General features: G+C 40.2%; 1 pseudogene across 1 annotated transcript; it reads right to left on the bottom strand.

Moving 5' to 3' along the window:
- Positions 1–12,895: 12,895 nt before the first annotated feature.
- Positions 12,896–13,760, bottom strand: LOC311174953 (small ribosomal subunit protein uS2B-like; annotated as a pseudogene). Its single transcript has one exon. The product of its transcript is annotated as a small ribosomal subunit protein uS2B-like (transcript).
- Between the last annotated feature and the right edge of the window lie 9,630 nt (positions 13,761–23,390).

Here is a 23,390-nt window from a genome sequence, read left to right as displayed (position 1 = left end):
AGAAGCATTGTATTCTGGATAAGGTGGTTGATATTATATTTTTGAAAGTGGTAACTTTAAAGCGTTCTGTTAATGTTGAACAGTCTTAGAACCATGTTAATATAATGCCTTACGCATTAGAATGCTCTACATGCACTTTATCCACACCACCCCCATATTGACTTTTTTAAAATGCACTAAATCCAAAACAAAATTTTGAGTAATTAAATGTTAAAAGATTTATTTTATATCTTCAGATTATAAAACTTTGTAAACATTCATTATAGTTGAAATATTTCTCATATCTCAAATGTCCTTGATTTGCTGGTTCCCTAAGCAGTTGTTTACTTTGCCAATTGGATCATCCATCATAATAACTCTTATTTCTTATCGTCCTCCAGAAATGTTGGTTTAACTGAATAGCTGCAATCTATGCATTTTGGTTATCAGTTTACAAAAAGTTAGAATTAAAAGCAAGTATATAACCCTGTTCCTTCAGATTTCATTAGTCTAATAGTTATGCTATTGACTATCATACAAATGGAAATGTGAGGCTCAGTGATATCAAACTTTTGAAAGTTCCTCTTTTGCTCCCTAAGTCAGATAACTTACTTAAAACATACATTTGTCAGTGCCCATGATATACCAGGCACTGTGTTTAGTGTTTTAAATCTATATAGTCTGTTTAATTCCTGAATGGTAGATAAAAAATTTTTTCATCTTAAAAATGAAGAAGTGAAAACTCAAGGTTTACTGATAACTCAGTTAATACATTTGTAGTAACTGTTAAAAGGCAAGCCTTGTTACCATGGAGGGCAGTGGGATGTTGTGAAAGGAATATAGCCTCCGAGACCAGACAGAGTTGGGCTGGTACCCAGCTAGTCTACCCACTCTTTATGGGTAACTTTCACATACTCTGAGATTAGGCTTCCCTCACCTCAAATATGAAAAATACAAAATGTTTTAATTGTGGCTGATACAGAGTAAGTAGAATTTCTACACCAAAAATGATTTATTTAATAGTTGTCAGCAATTCACCAAGTAATGACTAAGGTTTGTTAGCTGTAACTGTCAAAACTAGTCTTCTTCTAGTCATGTGCTCTGACTGTAGCTGGTAAATGTGTGGTGTGGACGTGGTAGCCTTAGTCTGCCTGACAGAACGTTTTCCACAAGTGACCAGAAATTAGGGTAACTAAATGAAGTCTAGACTTAAGAAAATATTAAACTTGACACAGAAACTTCCAGATGATGGTTAACATAGTCAATTTATGAAGAGCTAAGTGGCATTTGCTCCTATGCACTGGTTGAAGTCCACCAACAGAAGTCATATTTCATTGTCTCTGCTTTGGGGAGTGTTGCCATTACACCATCCCCTTCCATGTGTTTAATGTTGGTCTCGGGCTTTGGAATCAGAAAAATCTTAGTTCACATCTTGGCTCTGAATCTTGGTACATGCTTAATCACTGTGAAACTTTTCCTGAGTGTACAGTGACTTTAACCTCTTCTATAAGATTGGAATGTTCATTGTCTTTCTCTTAGTGCTATTCCATAATTAAATGAGCTAATGCAGACATACATGTCTGGATATAAGCATAATGGCTGTCCCATTGCCCTCAAACTCTGATGGCTAATATTGTCTTCTTAATCTTTTATTATTATCTTTTATTATCCTAAAGAAAAAATAAGCCCAAGTTCCTTCTAAAAGTCTGGAAGATATATGTATTGGAGAGCCCCAGAGCAATCATTTTACTTCTGTCACCTAAAATCATTATTGGTTTTATTCTCCTGCAGTGGAAATGATATCGGTTTATTGATTGTTTGGTCTCTTTTGAATCGTCCACCAAAAATATATAATCCCCTGCAAAATCTTTACTTTAATTGACTCCTTTAGGATAAGAAGCATAAGAAAGTTTCAAATGATAACTTATTCTAGACCTCAAAGGACAGTCTTCTATCCCTCCCAAATTATGGAGTTGCTGTTGCCTTAGATACCCCTTCAAAATTCTATATTCGTTTCCTAAACTACCCAAATATCACTATTTTACATATTAACCTGAGGACCACTTTAAGCATTTGTTTTTGTTAATCCAACCAATATTTACTGAACGCTCTGTGTCAGCCAAATTACTATTGGCTATTTCAATGGAAGCAGCCAATGGTTCTGGGGATTTTATGTTTTACTATCTCCTATATTGACCCATAGATGTCCAGGTTCTTTTCACCCATATTCAATTTGATACTTGACCTTTCTCCAAAACTATTCAAACTCTGAATGTGATTCAGTTGAATGAAAATTTGATGATACTGTTTGAGATCATTTAGGTTATTAATACATTGATTGGATTTTAATAAATGATTACTATATATTAAATTGAGAGCCTTAAGCAATTTGTAATCTATTAAGGGCATGAAATAATGATACTACAGTGAACACAAATAAGCCATCAAAAAAGTACATACTAAGTTCTTTGGTGGGTCAGAAGAAATTGCTTACGGGAGGGCTTCAGACAGGAGGTGACATGACATAAACCTTGAGAAATTGAGGGGCAGAAATCAGAACTTCAAGCAAAGCATTGAAATGAGAATAAGTGACAACAAGTAAGGTCAAAATCATAGTGTGGATGGATACCAGATTTAGATAGTACATTAGTAGAAGATATAGCTACAAAGGTTTCCGGAATTTTATTAAGAAAAGTGAGAGGTGGGAGAATTCTTAAGAAGCTCTCAAGTTCAAGGGTTTATTTCTTGTTTATTTCTTATTTCTACCTTCTTAGAGAAGGTAGAAGTCAGAGGAATCAAGGTTACTCTGACATGGTGACAAAGAAGGAAAGAATGGGATCAGAAACTAGCATACTGCAGTGAAAGTGAAAGAAATTGAGTCAGTTGTAGTCAGAGAGCTTCAAAGTTCTAGATAACACAAAGGCAGAGACATGTGCCTTAACAGGGAGCTATGAGCACACAGAAGGTGACTGCACTTCCCTGCAATGCTAATGAAAATATCACTAGGAAGGCAGTTATCCTTTTCTGGCATTGATAGTAAATCTTTGTATTTTTGCTACATTTTTATTTTATGACTTGAAATCCAATCTGGTGGTTCCAAATGAGAACTCTTTCAACTTCATAATGCTGGCTCAAGAGAAACAAACCATTTTATCTTTTTTTTTTTTTTCCCTTAAGCATTTGGCATGATGGCCAAGAAAGAGGGAGGCAGGATGTAGGTCTTCATCTCATCTGCACACACTGCCAAAAGAAAATATGGTAGGCTGGAGGGCTGAGACAACAGAAACTTCTTTCTCACGGGTCTGGAGGCCGAAAGCTCCAGCTAAAGATCCAGGCAAAGTTTGCTTTTTGCCTAAGACTTTCTTCCTGCCTCTGTTCTCACATGCCTTTCTTCTGTGTATATGGTCAAAGAGCCATTTCTTTCTCTTGCTTTTTTTGATGGTCAATAGGATAAGGGCCACACCCTGATCCTACCTCCAAATATAACCACATAGAAGGTTAGGATTTAAACAGATGCACATATAAATTTTGGGGGCGGGGGCCCAATTCAGTCCATCACCCATGAACATGGCATTGGGAGTTGGGAAGGTGAAAATATCAAGAGTGCAAAAGAGTCAAGGAAACCGGAAGCAGCTCTGGCTTTGTTCAAGTGGCTACATGCTTCTGGTAAAAGAGCAAATAAGTGCATGAGTGACTAAACCTCAGAGAAGGACCAGGTCACAGGACTAAGAGCTGGGACTTAGAAACAGTATTGGGGTTGTGTGAAAGAGAGTCCATAGAAGACAGGAAGAGCTAAAAGGAAACCAGACTCAGAGTTGGAAATGTACTAAATAGTGTGAACTTCAAGCCACCTTGGACTTTTCTAGTGGTTAGGTGTATGGGTCCTTGAGTCAGAATGCCATTATTCTATATGCTTATGTTCTATAATTTTAAATCAATCACCTAAGTCTCAACTTTCATACCTGGGACTATTTATCTTATAGATTTGTCAGAAAGATTAAATAAAATAATGTATTAATGCATACAAAATGACTAGCATTCTGTCTGGGTATATAATAAACCTTAATAATGTTGGTCATTATTACAATTTGGCCTTGTTCCCTGACTCAAACAAGGTCAAACTGAGCTGCCATTTGTATGTCTAGACAACACCAAAAGGAGCATAAAAATATAGTCATTAGGCAAGCACTCTATTTTTTTAATTCTTTCATTTCCCAAGAAACTATAAAATTCACTTGTCTGCTCATTGTTAAGGTTTTTATTGCCACTAGTTTCTCTGCTTTCAGACTCCAGCTTGGGTTTTGGCCAGGGAAGCCTCACATCCTAGATTTTCACTTCTGTCTTGGGCTTCTTGCTCTCAACTCTCCCTGGCAGCTGGGTAATCAAACACCAGGAAGCTAAGAGACCTTCAGAAATCCTTGTCCCCCCCTTTATTGATATGCATTATTTTGGTTTTATTTTAACTTGTCTTATTATTGGGACATTTTTCAAATATTCTCAAAAGTAAAGAAATTAATACAGCAAATTTCTGTGTATCTATATAATTTCAGAATTACTGATATTTTCTGTTCTTGTTTTATCTCTTCCCACCTCCTCCAGAATGTCTTTTAATAACACACAATGTTTAAAAAAAAAAAGACCATTAAAAGAATATTGTTAGATCTCTTGACCTTAGTCTTTTTCGATAATGTTTCTGAGTAACCAAACCTAACATTCTTTCTGATGGACAATTAATGGCATGATTCCAGTTCTTTATTGAATGACACCATAAAAGAAGAGATTAACTGCTAAGTAGACTCCACATCGTTTAATGAGATTGCCTGAAAACTGAAAGGATTTTTTCAGCTTGTACGTATTTCAACTCAACAGTGCTCAATCACTCTTTGAAATGAATTTGAAAGTCTATAGATTAGAAAAAGCTGTAATATCTTTTTCAAAATGTGACATTTTAGAATAGAATGTATGTTTTTCTTCAAGGGAGAGGATAAGGAAAAATGCCATTTCCTGGCACCTATGGGCACTAAGAAATTTTTACCTCTAGAAATGTGATCAAAAACCTACTGGCATCTTCTCCTAGGGTTATAGTCATGTATTTGCAGTAACTTTACACTGAATTTACATGAGTCTAGAAGAGCTAGTTCATTAAGCACATTCTCAAGTTAAGATTTTAACTGTTCCATCTTTGTGTTGACACGGGTGATTTTCTCTTCTTAGCTTTCACTCACCTCTAGTTTTTGACCTAGAATTTTCATCACAAAGGGAGAGAGAGAATTATTTATAGACTATTTAATAGTATATTCCTTTCTACCACCAAGTGAAACTAGGTTTTAGGAGAAATAGAAACACAGGCTTTTACTTTGGTTTCATGGGGCAGAATGAGAATTAGAAGAGTAGGTTTCAACAAGTAAATCATTTTCCTGTTCCTGCTCTGTGTTTAGCTATTTGCCTTATGTTATTTGGGGGTGAGGGTGACCTAGCAGATCATGCATAAATGTTCTTTGACAAAATATGAAAGCTTGCCTAAATTTGAAAGAAAAGACAAGTAGGCAGAGTGAAGAACGGTAAGAAAGGCAGCTTAAATTAAGCTTGTCATTAAAACCGAAAAACTAAAATTTTGTTAGTATTACAGTACACTTTTCAGTACATCACCAGGAAAATGTGCTTATGTGCACACATGAATATCAATAACCAGATCTGTTTTAATGTCAACTTTGAAATGGGAAAACTAGGATAGTTGTTTTCATAATCAAAATTAAAAAAAAGGGGAAATTCACTTAGGGGTGGAAAGTAGACACAGAAGAGCTACTTTTAAACTCTGATGTGGTTTGTAATTGTCCCCTCCTCCTCATTTTCCCTGACAGCCCCCAAATCCAGGCATAGGGTCATTGTGTCTGACATTAACACATAAGCTCTAGGTTTACACATAAACTCTGACCTCTTCTGTTAAAAAGGAAAAAAAAAAAACATGCAGGAGCTCATACTTGTGTGGCAATTAATTGTAAGGTGCTTTAATATTGTTCTGGTTCTTGCATTGAACTTTATGTATCTTTTTCTCTTTCTCTTGTAAATGTTCTTAAATAATGATATTATAAACATCATTTCCCTAAAATATATTGTAAGAACGTAAGTCTTGTATAGTAGTGGGGTAAGTCTGTCTTGATTTGGATTTGATAACGCAGGCATGACACCAGGGCAATAGCTTTTTTTGTTTTTGCTTTGTTTTGATGAATTCTATTTTTTTTTTCAGTTTCACTGATATGTAGTTGATGTATAACTGTGTAAGTCTAAGGTGTACAATGTTCTGATTTGATCAATGTATCCATTGCATGTGAATTGTATATACATGTATATATTACCACAGGAAGTTTACTTAACATATCCATCACCACACATAATTATTATTTTGCAATGAGAATCTTTATGATTTACTTTCATAGCAATACCCAAGTATACAGTACAGTATTAGTTTGTTTTTCAAATTGAAGTAAGATCGCATTATAACACAAGTTTTAGGTGTTCATCTTTGCGAATCAATATGTGTATAAACATTAAGTTTGCCACTACTAAAAGCCTAAATCTATCCTTCATCAGAGCATTGTCGCTTTTCCCCAATTTATCCACACATCTCCCCCATTCACTTCTAATAATCACTGATTGATCTTATAGTCCCAAAAGTTCTTTCATTTAAGATTAATTTATTTATGCATATAAGAACTGGGGCACAGGCCAGAGGTGTCAGTGGTGGGGGAGGGTGTGAGAGGGTTCACCAGAGACAGAGTGGGGAACAGAACAGGCAGAATGACTGAAATACACTGCTGAGGGGAGCAGTGGACATGACAGGAGAGGTCTGCTGTGCCATGTGGGTCACCTCCCTAGCCAGGGATCAAACTTGTGCTGTAGTAGCTGTGGATTTCTTCATAGTGCTGATGCTTAACCCCTTGCAACACCAGGGACGCCCCAAAAAGTTCATTTTTGTTTTGTTTAGCTCTTTTGTTGGTTGTTTATATATGCCAGGTATTAGTGAAATCATATGGGGTTTATCTTTTTCTGTATGGTTTATTTCACTAAATAAAAGTCCCTCTAGATCCATCCATGTTGTTACAAATGGCAGTATTTTAACAGCTGAACAGTACTCCACTGTGTGTATATACCACTTCTTTGCTGATTTATCAATCAATGAACACTTACATTGTTTTCAGTTCTTGGCTATTGCAAATAGTGCTGCAGTAAACAAGAGGGGCTGTGCATTTATCTCTTTAAATTTGTGGTTTTGTATTTTCCAGGTAAGTACTCAGAAGTGGGATAAATGAATTTTATGGAATTTCTTTTTTCAATTTTTTGAGGAATCTCCATACTGCCTTCCATAAAGGCTGCACCAATTTACATTCCCACCAACAGGGCATAAGGGTTACCTTCTCTCCACATCCTCTCCAACACTGGTTGTATCTTGTCTTTTGGATAAAAGACATTCTCACAGGTATGAACTGATATCTTATTGCTTTTTTTGATTTGCATTTATCTAACAATACAAGATGATAAACATCTTTTCATGTGTCCATTGGTAGAGCCCCAGGACATATGCATCACATGACTGAAACTTTATGCTAGCATCTTCCCTTTTCTACAACTGTGCCACTACTGGCAATGTTTCTATAAGGTTAACACTTTTAAATTCTACCAATAAATATGATCGTGTGCTATTTGTCTTTCTATGTCTTTCTCGTTTTACTTATAGAAGGCCATCAAATTTCATTGGGGTTATTGCAAATGACAGCTTTGCTGAGTAAAGAAGTCTAGGTTGATACTTCTTTTCTTTCATCACTTTGAACATATCATCCCACTCTCTCCTGGCCTGCAAGGTTTCTGTTGAGAAATCCACTTATAGACTTATGATGGTTCTCTTATATGTGAGAAATTTCTCTTAGTGCCTTTTACATTTTCCATTTTTTTTTTTATTTGTAGACAATTTTGTTATAATGTACCATGAAGGAGATATTTTTAAGCTGAAATTTTGGGTAGATTTGTTTATTTCAGTCTCATAAACTTAGATGCCCAAATCTTTCCCAGATTTGAGGAGTTCTCAGCCATTAGTCTCTTTCTAGTTTTATTCAGAAATAATAGACATACATCACTGCAGGTTAAGGTAAATAACCTGATGACTTCACTTACAACTATTGTGACATCATTACCACAGAAAGAAAAGGAAAAAAAGGGGGGAAATATAGTCATTACTTCTTTAAATAAGTTTTCTGTTGCCTTACTTTCCTTTTTCTTCTCTGACATTCCAATAGTTAGTAGGTGTTTGTGTTTTTTTTTTCCTTTTAATAATATCCCATCATTTACAAATGTCTTCACTCATTTTTAATTTTTTTTGTCCTTTGGATAATTTTGTATAATCTGGCTTTAGGTTTATACATTTTTCTTCTTCTGCTTGGTCAAGTTTACTGTTAATACTCTCCATGGATTTGTCCAGGCATTGTACCTTCAGCTCTAGAATTTATATTTTTAAAATTGGATTCTATTTTTTTGTTGAATTTGTTCATGCAATGTTTTTCCTTTTTTTTTTTTTTTTTTGGTTACCTATCCATGTTCTTTTGTAGTTAATTGATTTCTTTTAGAGGGTTATTATCAATTATTTTGGTCAGAAATTTCATGAGTCTCATTACTTAAGGTCAGTTACTAGAGTTTTATTGGTTTCCTTTGGTGATATCATATGAATCTTCATGACTGTGTTTTTATGCTGTATCTGTGTATTTGAGGTAGCGAGGTTCCAGACTTTTTTTAAGCAGTTGAGTGGGGCTGCTGACTTACTTCCCTGTTCTGCTGGGACTTAGGATATGCTATCCAGCTGCTTGGTCTCTAGCCAGGCTTCCTAGATGGGTCAGCCTGGAGTCTATCCCTAACATTGGGTGGGGCCAATGCTTCCCTTCCCAGGCACAGCCTATAGGTTTGCTGTGTACCTGTCCAGTGTCTGGCTAGACTTCCTGGTTTGGCTAGGATGGAGGACATGCTTAACAGTTTGTCAGGGTCATTGACTTACTTCCCTGTCCATGTGGGTCTCTAGATTATGCTCTCTGTTTATTTTAGAATAAAAAACAAAAAAACTGCTGTCTGGGGACCCAAACTAGACCTATCTGGTGACCAACCTTCCTGGCTGGATGAGGTCACCAGTCTGGCTCTGCAGGAGAATAGACTTAATGATTGCGATTTCTGCTTGGGCACCATGGCAAGTAGAAACTTGACCTGCTAAGATCTATGAGTGCAGAGTCCTGTCCCCTTCTCCTTTTCTGATTTCCCCAGTGATGTATGTCAGGCAGCACCTAAAAGGGTTCCCTAATGTTGTTATCCCAGAATACTACAGAAGTTGGATGTCTAGTATAGAAGCTATTGATCCGGAAGGCTCTGGGGGAGAGGCCTTGGGGTCAGAGAGAAACCACTTCTCCTACTCTTCTAATGTGATTTTTTTTCTATTCTGTGGTCTTGGGGGGCAGTGCTTTAGCCTTACCCCTAGGTTCTGAGATCTTAATTAAAGATATTGTGTCTATGGATAATTGACAGTTAATCTTTTTGTGAGACCAAAGTCAAGAGTCACCTATTCCACCACCTTACTGATATCATTCAAGTAAAAGTTTTTGACTAGACAGATCTATGTCATGTAGCACTAGCTGGCACATGCAGACTATTAAGAACGCCAGGTAAAAATAAGTTAATGGGCTGTTAAGAGTTGGGGACTGAGGAGAGTAATGGAAAAGGAAGCTGGACCACTGTTCAACCATAATTCACACTGAAATCAGTAATTCTTTGTTAATCCAAAGATTTTACAGGTCACCCATCCCTTGACATGTGACTTTCTCTATCACTTGAGTCTGTAGGAATGGGGCTGCTGAATATCTAAGTCAACTTTGTTAAACTTTGAAAAAGAGATTCCAAAAAACAATACACACACCAAAAAGCCCCATGCTTGTGTACAAGTTTCTATAGCCCTATTCAGTCAAACGGTGGGCAGATGAAAGGGCAGATTGAAGGGCCTCTGTTAACAAGAACTACAGTGCCCTGGCCAGTGGGCACTCCAGTGTTGGTGTCAGTAGGCAGGTGCAGGATGACACACAAAAGAAGGCCTAAGAAGCTGTTTCCCCTTATACCACCTCAAATAAGTTTAGATTCTCAATTTATTTTTTAAAAGTAGATACACAGTAAACATCGGAATGTGAGTTTTATGCTAAATACATTTTAGTTTCACAGCAGTTATCTCTTGCTGCCAGAATAGCCCTAAGGATTAAGATGGTTTATTGGGATCAAATGCCTAGGAGATTTATTATAGTGAAGCCTGTTTACTCATTTCCATTAAAGTGCTGATTATGCTTATGTCTTTGCCACTCTCTCTCTTCTACCTCCTTTCTTCCCTCCTCCATCACCCATATTCTATCATTTTATTTTCCTACATTATGATGGATCTGCTTGAATTTTTATCCTTTATTAAAATTCAGTCCTTGGAAGCTGATGTTAGGTGGCCAGGGAGTGGCAATGACATATGTGTAGTTCATTAAGGTCTTGGGAACACTGAGTCCTTGGTTAGCAATTCAGAGCAATGATGTATATATATATATATACACTCTCAGGGACTGTCTGATGACTAAGGAGAAGGGTGCACATTTGGAATAATTTCTCATAAAGGATCACAAACACTCTGGTTATAATCATCTACAATTTAGACATGTAGGAACAAAGACAATTTCCTGCCAAGTATATACTTTACTTGCATAAAAGGGGATATCTATTTTATAGCCAAATTCTATATGAAACACTCAACAAGGCAGATGAGTTTACAAACAATTTATCAGCTCTCAAGAAAATAGACATGAAACATCAGAAAATATGATCACTTAAATAAGATAGCTCCAGCCCTGGAAACAATTCCAGAAGGCTTGATAATGCATCTACATTTATAAGAAAGTCAATCACTGAGTCCATTAACTTGTGTAGAATGATTTTATAAAAATTGTGGCAGGTTGGGCAAACATTTGATAAAGCCTGATAAATTCATCTTGAATGCTCAGTGACTATTATCGTGCCTGGCATGGAAAACTGCCCAGTAAACTTCTATGGAAGCAATAATTGAATATAGCTGAACTGTAACTCATAGGGTGTACAACTACATCACTATCATTTCCATTATTTTCTGGTACTACACTTGGAAGGTCTAGACCAGCCATTGTCTAACTTCAGAATGTATAAGAATTGCCCAGAGGAGTTTTATAATAGATTGCTGGGCTCCATCCCTAGATGTTCTGGTTTAATATGTCTGATGTGAGGTCTGAGAAATTGCATTTCTAACATGCAAAGGTGATGCGCTATGGCTGTTGCATGGACCACATATTGTGAATTACTCTAACCTAAAAAGTGATGAAAGAGACATTATACACTTGAGAGCAAACAAGTGCTCTCCTGTACTTAAATTTTAAAAAGGAATATTTGCACTTATCCACAGATGTGGAACAATTGCTATTTGTTGCTGAACTTTCCACAACAGATGCAGGAAAAAAAACTGTCATGTTTTCTGTCGGTCTGATTGTCACAGCTAAGATTATATAAGTGAGTACAGAATAAAAACATGGTAATACAGGGGAAAAAACATCCAGACAATTTTTTTCAAGTCAGAAATAACCTTATTAATAGTGAAGACCATTTAACTCCAAAGAAGAACTAAAATTTGAATTTACATGAGAAGTGTTGGAAGATTATTATCCTATGAGCTGACTGTCTGGATAATTTGCTTTTTAAAACTTAAAGGTTCAAGATAATTAAATCATAATAAGAAAAAAGATATGAAGTTTTTACTTGCCTGACAGCTCAAGTGGCTTCCAACTTGAGCATGTTTTGAATCTCTAATAAAATTATATGGATCCCTATTGATATGATAGAGAAGGAAAGTGATTTTCTAGAAGCAAGAGATAAACTAAAAACAAAAAGGGGTATTGTGAATTGAGCACTTAGTGTTCATCAAACTTTCTTCTAAACTCTTTATGTGTGTGATCTCATTTACTCCTCATAAAAATCCTTTGAGATCAGCGTTTTTTTTTTTCCCTTCCCCACGTCATAGTTGAGAAAGTCAAGTTTAAAGAACTTAAATGACAGTGAAGCTCACACTTCCGGTGTTATGGAATCAGAACTCAATCTTTTCCAAAATTCTGGAATTTTAAATACATAAGGCAACTTCCAAGCAGCCAGCTGTAGAAGAAGCAGTACTAACAGAGGAAAATTATAACAACTAGAGTATTACTCCTAAAGTGTCCTATGATATAGGTCTTACTATCCTCATTTAATTTTAAGAAAACTTGGAGAAGTTAAGCAATACCCCCAAGGTTATATGATTAGCAAGATACGAACTAAGGATTGTAGCATCTAAAGCCCATAATGTTTATATATCACTGCAAAACCCTAAGATCAAGCTATAGTCTTTGCAAACCCTGGAGTGACAATCCACATATTTAATGCAAACTTACATGAATGCCACCATAAGGTCAAACAAAATATAAATTCATTGCCTCTCATGTCATGAGGAACCTTCTTTTATACGTGTATAATCAAAGTTTTATGTTCGGATTTATAGGTTTACTGGACCAAGAGTATGTTTGCTTTTATAATTGATTTTCATTTGTATCAAAGCAGTGTATACACATAGCTTAGTAGGACAAATAATACCTTATGGCAAGTAAGAGAGTCCCCCTGCTCCCATATCCTCCCTTCTACCTTTGTCTGCTTGGCAGAGACAATATCATTCTTAACTAATTCATCTGCTATTCTACATCACGCAGCTATCTTTTGATTCACTGATGTAAAAAAATTTTCTTCAACTTTTAGAAACTGTTTTCTGTCAACCTCGCTTCCATTTTATAGTTAAATCTCTGGAAGACATCTAGGACCACTCAGTGGTTGTTCCTATCTCTTCAGTGGCCAGAGCAGCAGGCCATGCAGACCAGTCTTCAGGGCAGGCCAGCTGGGCACTCCAGTCTTCAGCAGGAAACTGCTGGCCACCCACAGAGAGCACCGCATGCCTTCAGGGCTCTGTTGCCTCTCAGGAGGAGCAGCAGTAAACTCAGGAGCTGGAGCCATCAATTCACCCTGAAATTCCTCCTTGGCCACAGCCTTCTCAGTGGTAGACTGCTCTTCCTGTGCAATCTCTTCAGGATCCCTGTAGAAGGAGAGATCAGGCATGACCCCCATGGGGGTTCATGGGAGTTGGTGCTACGTATACACAGAACATCCTGGGCTGGAACCACCCCATGCAACTCACTGAGTGAGCTCTCTGATTGTAACAGGGGTGGCAGTGTCCACATAGCACAGAGGAGAGTGTGTGATTCACAGAGCGATGATTGGTACCATAACATGAGACACTCCTGTAAGCGGCAAGCAGTCAGCCCTGGGGTCGGTAACCACCAAAAGTCTTGGTTCCCAGAAAGCAACTGCATCTGGTTAGTGAGGGTTCCGGGAGTCAAGCAACCAGCAATAACTGTGGCTCTAGTGGCAGCACAAACTTCAGCACAGCTCGCTGGACCACAAGACACTGCCAGCAGCTGGGTTTCAAGGGCAGCAATGGCTTGAGAAGCAAAAGCTTCTCCCAAGTTCTCTTCAAATGTGAGCTGTAGATACTATGACTTTTCCTTGGTAGCTGTACTAGTCCATTTGGAAGTCAGGTCGGTGCCATCTAAGTGGGTTTCTGCTGCAAGGAGTTCGAGGACACCATCCTCCCTCATTTGCAGGACACCAAGGGCTCCAGACATTGTGAAATTTTCCCTTTAAGTTCCTATGGCAACCCAGGACAACACTATCTTATGGACCCATCTCTAAAGCACTTGTAAAGCTATAAAACATGATTTGCTGATTTCTTAATATGGAACATTGGGATTTTTTTTTTCTCTTCTATTTTCTTCAGTCTTTCAGTGAATTACATGATATGTTTTGATTAAATATTCATGATTCATGATTATAAATGTGATTCATGATTATGACTATAAATATTGTTCTCCTTTGAGTAAAGTAGTGTATCATGATTACTTTTGTGTTTCATATAATTTTTGTAAAATGTTTAGCTTTTTCTGGAATTGATAATAGCCGTTAGTTTTTCCCCTGTACTTGATTCATTTGAATCTATCACTAATTTTCCTAGTTCCATCAGTGACTTTTGAAAATGCTTTTCAAGATGAAGTTTTACATTGGCAAATCTGTCCAGTAATATAATATTCCCTTTTGTAAATCTTGAGGTTGTTATTTTCTTGTTCCAACCTGAGCAAGTTGCTTTTAGTCGCAGTCACCTTCACCTGCCATCCTTTGTCATCAATTTTATATTTTATATTTTTCTCACTCTCTTCTCTGGTGGATTTCCTCTTTCTGAGTTCCTTCTCTCGCTCCTGCTTTCTTTATTGTCTATTAAGTAAAGCATGTTTTGTAGTAGTTTCCTGCAAAAGGATGGCTGGTATGTAATTTTTTTCAGACTTTGCATGCTTGGAAATGTCACTATTGATAGTTTTATTTGAGTACAGAACACTAGGTAGAAAATCCTTTTCCTTGATAAGTATTTTTATTTCTTTTTGGTCTTCCAATTTCTAGTGTTGCTCTTAAGTAGACCAATGCCATTTTGGTTCTCTGTCCTCTGTGTGTGACCTGGTTTTTCAGAATCTTCTTCTTATTCTTGGTAGTTGAAATGCCATGGTGATATTCTTTGATGGCGGCTGCCGGGTCAGCTACTCTATGAACCTGACAGTTTTGTCAGAGAACAGAATAAAGAATAGAAAATTATCAAAAGAATTCCTTTCTCCATATTTTGACCTTCATTCCCATGTGAGAGAGAGGGAAGAAAAAGGGAGAGAGAGAGGTGCTAACCTATCTAAATGATCATTTGATTAAGACTCAGACCAATGGAACTTGAACTTAAATGAGAAGCTAAGCCACCCAGCTATTATTGTCGGTATGCTCATTTTTTCTACCTGTGCATTTCAGCATGTGGCCTACAACCATCTGCCAGGTATTTTGGGGTGAATTGAACTTAAGTGACTCCAAGCCATCTTTGAAAATACAAGGCATCAATGCACTCAGAGGAGAAGCTGGTCTCTTTTTCTACCTCACATTCCCTTACCCAAAGGAAATAGATTACCAAAGAGCGCCACCTCTCTCAGTTTTAGCTTTACTATTTAGAAGACAGTGGGGAATGTGGTGCCATCCCCTGTCACCATTTGGCAGACAAAGCAATCGATAACTACAGTAATTGCTATGTAGAGGCATGAAAAGATTGCCATGATTCCTTAACTCGGGGGAAAGCAGTGCATGCAGTATGTAATTTGCTTTGTACATTGTTATAGCAATTGACACTGGGGGTTACATCATGTCATTTTCTCTCTTTTTTTGTGTCCAAGAGTGTATGATTCTAGGTCCTATGTTTGCCAACTTACAGCACACAGGGCATTGCCACTTATCTTGAGTTCTCCTTTCTAAACTCCTAAAAAAGCAAACAAAAAAAATGGCAGTACCTGTCTCCCCATAACCACATCACCTGTTTTAATTTCTTTTCAGGAAATAATGCCATAAAATAAGTACCCTCAGTACCCTGAGGGGGGTGAGGGGAGGGTGTGAGGGTGCAACTTGGACCAGGGGCAGAGGTGAGTGGCCAGGTGAACCTATATAACACAGAAGGCAGAAGGGCACATTCTCTTGCTTCTGCAGCCCTGGCTTGTATCCTGAGACAGCTGGAAGGAGACACACGGAAGAGGGACATCGTTCTTGAAGAAACTTGGGTGACAGACACCTGGGAAGGCTGATCCTGGTCTTTGGCAAAGACAATGGCAGCCATTATCTTGACTTCATGTTACATTATGTGGTATATTTTACATTTTGACTCTCTACTTCCATCCTAGCTCTTTCAGATCTGTTTAACCCCTTTCTCGCTCATTGACAAGAAGATACTGTAGTGAGGAGAAATCTCGGGGTGAGGACAGAGGCACAAGGATGAAAGAATTCACCAGAGACAGAGTGGAAAACAGAAAAGACAGATTCATTGGAATATGCTGCTAAGAGAAGCAGCAAGCAAGATAGGAGAGGTCTTTGTGAGAAAGACTTGGGGCTCCATGTCATAACATGTTTTTCTTTTTTAAGATTTATTTATGCATACAAAAACTGGGGTGTAAGCCAGAGGTGTGGGGGGTGAGAGGACTCACCAGACACAGGGTGGGGAGCAACGGACAAGACAGGAGAGGTCTGCTGTGCCATGTGGGTCAGCTCCCTGGCCAGGGATCAAACTCATGCTGTAGTGGCTGGCAATAGCTTGATAGCCCTGAGACTTTAACCCCTGTGCCACCAGGGAGGCCCTATAACCTGTTTTTGAGTGCTTTTCGTGACTGGGGATTTGGTTTGGGCCAAGTTAGTGTTGGGATGTGTGCTTTTAGGCATTGACCTTTGACACAGAAATGCGTCCTGACCCTGCTTCCCCATTCAAGGTCAAAGTCTTAGAGCCTGTTCCCATAGCAACCTTATCAATTCCCTTTATTCAAACTTTCCAAACCTTCCTTCTGGGCAAGTGGTGGGGCTTAGTTTTTAACCTTATTATGACTCCCCTTAGATGTGAGGCTAGTTTTCAGGTCTTAGTGGTCCTGTTAGGGGGAAATGATGTCCTGAGCTAATCCCATACAGGCTTTGTGGACTCCACTCCCACTCCAGACTAAAGCCATTGGGAAAGACAAATCCTGTCACCACCAAAGGGAAGGTGGCTGGAACCTGAGGGTGGAGTTAAGCAGCCAGGTTGGGTATAAAAACCAAACACGTGGGCCTTGGGGTCTCTCGCTCTGTGGCTCACCTCCTGGCTACATGACTCCTGGCTTGCGGCCAGTTCTCAGAGTGCCATTTGGGATTCCAGATCGGTGGATCGGGTAGGACTCATTTAAAACTTTGTCTCCCACTTTTCTCCCGGAGCTGTACATTTCCTCATTTCCCCTTCCCTTGTAAATAAACCTTTTATTAACCTTTCGCATTTGCCTTCAGTAGAGCATTGATAAGTCCTTTTAAGCACGTGGGTGAGGACCCACATTCAGGCACCCCGTTTTGTATCGGGGCTGCCCTATAACACTTTGGCGCCCAGCGTGGTTTCCAAGTTACACCCGTTGTTGACCAGCCCAAAGTAACATTCCTTGTGTTGGTTGGCACCCCGTTTTGTATCGGGGCTGCCCTATAAAAGTCCCACTTTGGGTCAAGTGTGTTGGGCTGGTCATTTTGTAACAGGGTAATCCCCAGGGAAAAGGGAGGTGCCAGGTTCCCTGCCCCACCCTAAAGGAGGGTAGTGCTGGGCAGGGAGGTGAAGTTAGGGAAGACTGAGTGAAGGGCTGAAGGAGACCTGGCAAGAAGTGGAGATGGAGAAGGAAGAAGACAGGGAGAAGAAAGAGAGAGGATCAAGAAGAGGACCATGAAGCAGGGAGACATGTAAAGAAGCTGCAGTTGCTTCTTGGCCTTGGACTTGTACCAGGGATTTGTGGGACATGGAAGGAGACAGTGGAGACAGAGACATGAGTGTGAAACCCATGGAGACGCTGACAATGGCAGCGGTTCTCTTGATTTTGATTTTGGTCCTTTCTTGCCAGACTTGGCTGGCCCCTTCTGTTCCATTCCTATAGGTCTCCACCAGAAGGTGACTTAGACTTTTTTTTTTTTTTTAAAGATTTATTTATTTATTTATGCAAGCACTGGGTACAGTCAGAAGCACAGGAGGGTGAGAGAATTCACCAGAGCCAGAGCGGGGAGCAGAACACACAGACTGACAAAACACTCTGCTGAGGGGAGCAGCGGGCGTGGCAGGAGAGGTCTGTCGTGCCATGTGGGACCCTCATGGGCAGCCAGGGATCGAACCTATGCGACAAGAGGCTGCAGGCAGCTTCGCAGCCCAGCGTTCCACTGCTGCGCCACCAGGGGAGGCCCTGACTTAGATGTTTGACAAGTTTTTGGGCCCCTGTGGCCCTGCTTTGGGTCAACCCTGTTTGTGTGGGTACTGACACATGAGGAGGGTAAGTTTGGGTGTTTAATGTTGAAACTAGTTTATCTATTTTCCTTCTCTTCTCTTTATGGCACACTAATAGTATCTCTGTTGCCTCTAGTTGTATTAAAGTTTCTGTTAGAAAAGAGAGGCGGCCAATCCTGGGTTTCAGCACCAGAATGTTAGAAAAGAAAGGAGGGCAAGAGTATCAGGCAAAAGCAGGCTTTATTGAAAGTCTGTGAGGTGATGACTCTCTGCAGGCTGAGAGTCGCTCCCCAAAATGGGAGTGCTGGTCTTTATAGGGTGAGGCTACTGCCAAGTTTTTTGGTGTGAGAGGGAGGAAGGCAGTGAGGTATTTTCTGCCAGAGGGGTGTGCTGGGATTTACTGCTCCTGGGGGCTGGGGTTGGCAAGGGTCTCTCCTGCCAGAGGGGTCTGCTGGAGTTATTTTCCGCTGTCAGCTTGTCTCTAGTTTAGCTGATCTCTGGCACCTCGGGCTGCTGGACCCCAGAGCAGTGATGGTTTTATGATGGTCATATATGTGCTCTCTTCAGTTTATTTCTACTGAAGATCTTGTGCACTAGAGTATTGAGTCATAGGGCAAGGGATAGCTTATAAGGTCAGAATGGCATAGGGCTAAAAGCCTCAGAGGAGTAAGGGAGGCTCCAGTGATATTCTGGAGCAAATTCCCAAGGGGGTTAACCAAACACTCCCCAGACTAAGGCAGTGAAGGACTAACAGGACATTCCTGGACAAGGATGGTAAAGGGGAAAAAAAGGTCTCTATGATAAAGGCCGGGAAGTAAGATGTAATTCTGGGCACAGGGGCTTTAAGGCAGAGTGAAGAGAACTCTGAGAATTAACCAATCACAGAGACTGCTGGGGCTTTAGCATAATTAGGGAAAATGAGATAAATATACCCTGAGGCACAACTGCACGACTCCATTTTGGTCCTTGCCCCTCCCTGGTTTGGGGGGCTTGGGAGTTCCACTTTGTTTCTGTTTCTTTTCTCCTTAATAAACTTTTTCTTATATTTGTTTTTCTAAACTAGTTTGCCTCTCTTCACTCGCTTGTCTGGGAGTCAACGAAGTTCCTGCTGCTGCTTCCTCAGACGCCAGCCCGTGGTGATCTAGTGGCCAGGACTCAGCACTGCCGCCACCGGCTAGGATGGAGTCCTGCTTGGGGAATTAGAGCAGAAACCTGAAATGACAGTACTAGTATGTTTTGTCTCGATGCGGCGGATGGAAGAAACTATTTAGAGCAGGTCGATTTGGGGTTCCTGGTGATGGAAGTGAAGAGTAATGAAATTGGAAAGGAGGCACCACAAGACCAGAAAGCTGGCTCACACAAGGCCAAAACCTGGAGGAGGGGGTAAAAGTGATGAACATAGTTGTTAAGCCAGCCACAGAAATGAAAAATCCTTAGGCGCCAACTGTGTGACAAGTGTTGGATGCTGTAGAGAGTCTCACTGGGGCGTAGACCAGAGCAGGATATGAAGACAGAGGCCATTTTAGAGAATCTCCTGTCCTTAGTCACACCCTAGAAATAATGTATTGAAGTTAGCTCTCCAAAGGAATGGGCTCCTCCCAAAGAAAAGAAGACTATATCAGTGCAATTTCTGCACTGGCAAGGGGCAGCAGCCCTTCTGCCCACCTGTGCCTATGCAGGTGCTCCTTGCACCAACTTCCTCCCATAGCGGGCAGCAGCCTTCCTGTCCCCCCATGACCTGCAACCTTGTAGGTACTTCTCTTCGCTGACCTCCCTTTGCAAAGCAACAGAGGCAGCTCCTCCCAAGGCTGCCCACCTGTGACCATGCAGGGCTCTCTTTTAGCAAACCTGTCCCTTTTGGGGGCAGCTCTTTCTGCCCACTTGTGTCTATGCAAGTGGCCTTTATTCTTCTTTCCCTTTTTATAATTAGCTGCCCTTTTGGATGTAAGAAATGCCTCTGTCTGTGGAGAAACTGGCCGAGTGAAAGGGGACCTCTGGTGTAAATCCAAAGACCCTACTCTCTAAACCCAACACATCTCCAAAAATGACTTCACTGGGGTAGCCCTCATCCTGCCCTATGACAATTTGACCACAAGGGAATGGATAGCTTTTTCTTTTTTTTTAAAGATTTATTTTATTTATTTATACAAGCACTGGGTACAGTCAGAAGCGCGGGAGGGTGAGAGAATTCACCACAGCCAGAGTGGGAAACAGAACAGCCACATTACGAAAAACACTGCTGAGGGGAGCAGCAGGCGTGGCAGGAGAGGTCTGTCACGCCATGTGGGACCCTCACCGGTGGCCGGGGATCGAACCGGCGCTGCAGAGGCTGTGGACAGCTTTGCAGCCCAGCGCTCAACCGCTGTGCCACCAGCTTTTGAGTTTTATTAGGAAGCACTCTCACTTTCTGCACACCAATTCTATTAAAAATCTTTTAACTAAGAGCTTGCTTTCCTTGTCTTTGCAAGTGTGGATGGATGACCTCCTTTTAGAGGGTGCACCCCTTAATAGTATGGGGTCCTAAGGTACTCATTGGTCGTTTGCTAAAAAATGGATTATGGTGGAGAACTATCGGTGCCTTGGTGGTAGATGGGTGTGGTGTGCTGACACATCTGAAGAGGTGTGAACCTTTAATTCTAAATCTTACAGTGTCGTAAACCTATGTAATCTCAAATAAAAAATAAGTAAAAATATAACAAAATCTACTTGGAGATTATTACGGCACATAATTTATTTTCCATTTATTTGTATAAATAATCTACTTGATGTTTCCTTCTTTTCATTATTCAGAATAAAGTTTCAGGAAATGGGATATTAGTTTCTCACAAATTTTTACTTTTTTTTTTAAACCTAATTTAAATTCTCTCCCATTAGCTATGACTGGTCACCATGCACATTAAGCCAAGGGAGGATGAAATAAAACATGATGAGTGTCCAGGATTTGCTGAGACTGGGGTCATGAGCTCTGCCTTTCAAGGTGAGTAGAAGGTGCTATACCTTTGAGCAAGCAGGATTCCAAGTGCAGAATCATATACATTATCCCATACTGAGAAAATTATTTATTTTTAAGGTAGCATGTGAATGTAAGGGATAAAACTGTCACCCCCCAAAATAAGAACAGACTATTCTGGTAACATTTCATGGGAGGGGCTCTGAAGGCTAACTGGGGGTTGTTTTTGGGAAGACACCTGTAAACTTCTCTGTAAGGAAAGGCCTCCCAGGGAGACCGAATCTGTTTGTTTTTTTTTTACAACATTATTCAATTTTAAATAATATTTGCTCCCCCCCAGGTGTAGCCCCTATAGAGTTTCCTTCCCCAATGCACCCGTGCACCATCACCTTAGTCCCCTGTGCTCCTCACTCCCTGCCCCTCATCTCTCTGCCTCCTCTTCCCCTGCAGGATGTCTTAACTTGTTTTAATGGAAAAGGCAGAGCTTACAATCTACATTCTTTTCATTTGCTGTGTTTTCTTTGGTAAAATCTCTGACAACTTCCCTTTTCTTCCCCCAAACTCCCTTGTCTTAGCTAAACTACTTGAGCTGGTGTCAAGCCCCTTGGGCAAGCTACTCAGGACTGCTGGGTCTCTGCCCTGTCTGCGGGTGGTATATGTGATACTATTAAACATTTTTTTTTTCTATTTACTCTTATCTGTCTGTCTGATGCTTGTCTGATTGAATCTGGCCGGGGGTCCGGGAGCTGGGTCCCAGTGGCCTGGGTTCTAGTCTTAGTAAAGAAAGAATTCAACATCAAGACCAGAGTTAGGGGCCTTCTTGGTGGTGCAAGGGGTTAAGCACTGTGAAGCTATCAGCAACCACTGCAGCACTAGTTCAATCCTCAGCCAGGGAGCTACCCACATGGCACAGCAGACCTCTCCTGACTCGCCCGCTGCTCCCCTCAGCAGTGTATTTCAGTCAATTCGCCTATTCTGCCCCCCACTCTGTCTCTGGTGAATTCTCTCACCCCCTGCACCTCTGGCCTACACCCCAGTTCTTGTATGCATAATAAATAAAAATAGATCTTTAAAAAAAAAAAAGACCAGGAAAGCAAGATGTTTATTGTCAGATAAGGACAGGAAATGCTCTCTGAACAGAGAGGGTCCCCAAGCTGGTAGCCCCTGAAGGAGCTAAAAGCAAGGGCTTATATACTTTATTCAAGAAAAGAGGGGAGTGAGAGGGAGAGGGGATGGTGACTCAGCGTTTCTGATTGGTTTCCACCATCAGCCATCTATCAGGGCCAGAGAGCCCTTGGTCAGATGAATCTGGTTCTTAGAATGTGTGAACACTCTTACTCCTAGAAATATAGGTGTTTGCTCTGGGGGTGACCAACTTGTGGAGTTCCTTTCCTGTTTTCCGGGGTCCCCTTGACTGGACGACATTTGCTTCCTGGAATGGCAAACAGTGCTCAGCTCATCCTGACCAACACAGGTGTTTGCTCTAGAGGTGGGCCTGTAACAGGGGCATCCCCAGGGAAGGTCTTACACACCAGAGTATGTTTGTTTTGATGCAGTGGATGGCAGAACCTATTTAGAGCAGGCAGATTTGGGGGTTCTGGAGTGCCTCTCCCCCCCCCCCCCCGTAACAGGCCGACCCTCAAATTTTCCTCTTTTCCGAAAGGATCTTATCTCAAGCCTGAGGCTCCCCATGGCTCTGATTGCATACATTCTAGACTTACTTCTTCCTTCATGATATTTTGCCACCCTGAAAGAACCCAGAGGGGTGATTTCCATTAGACCCTACCCTCTAGAATGCGCCATAGGGATTCCAGCGCTTTTTGTTACTTCAACTCAACATAATTTTTGGATTTAAGGTTGATGGTTCCAGACCCCTAAATATTCCTGAAGGCTAAGCATTCATTCGTGTTTCTTTGATCCTTATTGTTTTTAGCCTTCTTCCTCCGAAACAGCCTGACTGAGTTTCCAGGTTTTGCTTTGGCAAACTTTTCTTCCTACCTCTTAGTTGCCCTCTATCAATCAACTTCCTTGAAAAATAAAAAGTGGTACAAAAGGAGAGCTTTGTACCATGGGGGTCTCGATGCATTTGAGAAGACTTTATCGATTCTTTCACTTGTTCACTACATACTAATCCCAAGTTAGAGCAATTCATTTTACAATTTTAATCTCGGTGACGTTATTTCATAACAGTGAAAAAAAACCTATCACTGCAGAATCCCTTACAAAATGGTGATATGTAAATGCAAAGACAATAATCATATGAAATTAAAGGCTCCCTTTAAAAAGAACAGACAAAATCAGTGAAAAGTAAAATCTAGTCAAAGCATATGCATTCTGTGGTTATTTTTAAAAGTTGTCTTCAGTTTGATGAATGCATGTAAGTTTTGACCCGAGGAAACTAATACATAGAGATTTTCACTGATGGTAAAAGTAAAAAGAACATGATTACTGCTTAAAAACTGACAC

The sequence above is a fragment of the Talpa europaea genome (assembly GCF_964194135.1).
Source record: "Talpa europaea genome assembly, chromosome: 8".
Taxonomy (NCBI): Eukaryota; Metazoa; Chordata; class Mammalia; order Eulipotyphla; family Talpidae; genus Talpa; species Talpa europaea.
The sequence above is the reverse complement of the archived record's forward strand: the minus strand, read 5'-3'. Positions and strand labels throughout refer to the sequence as shown.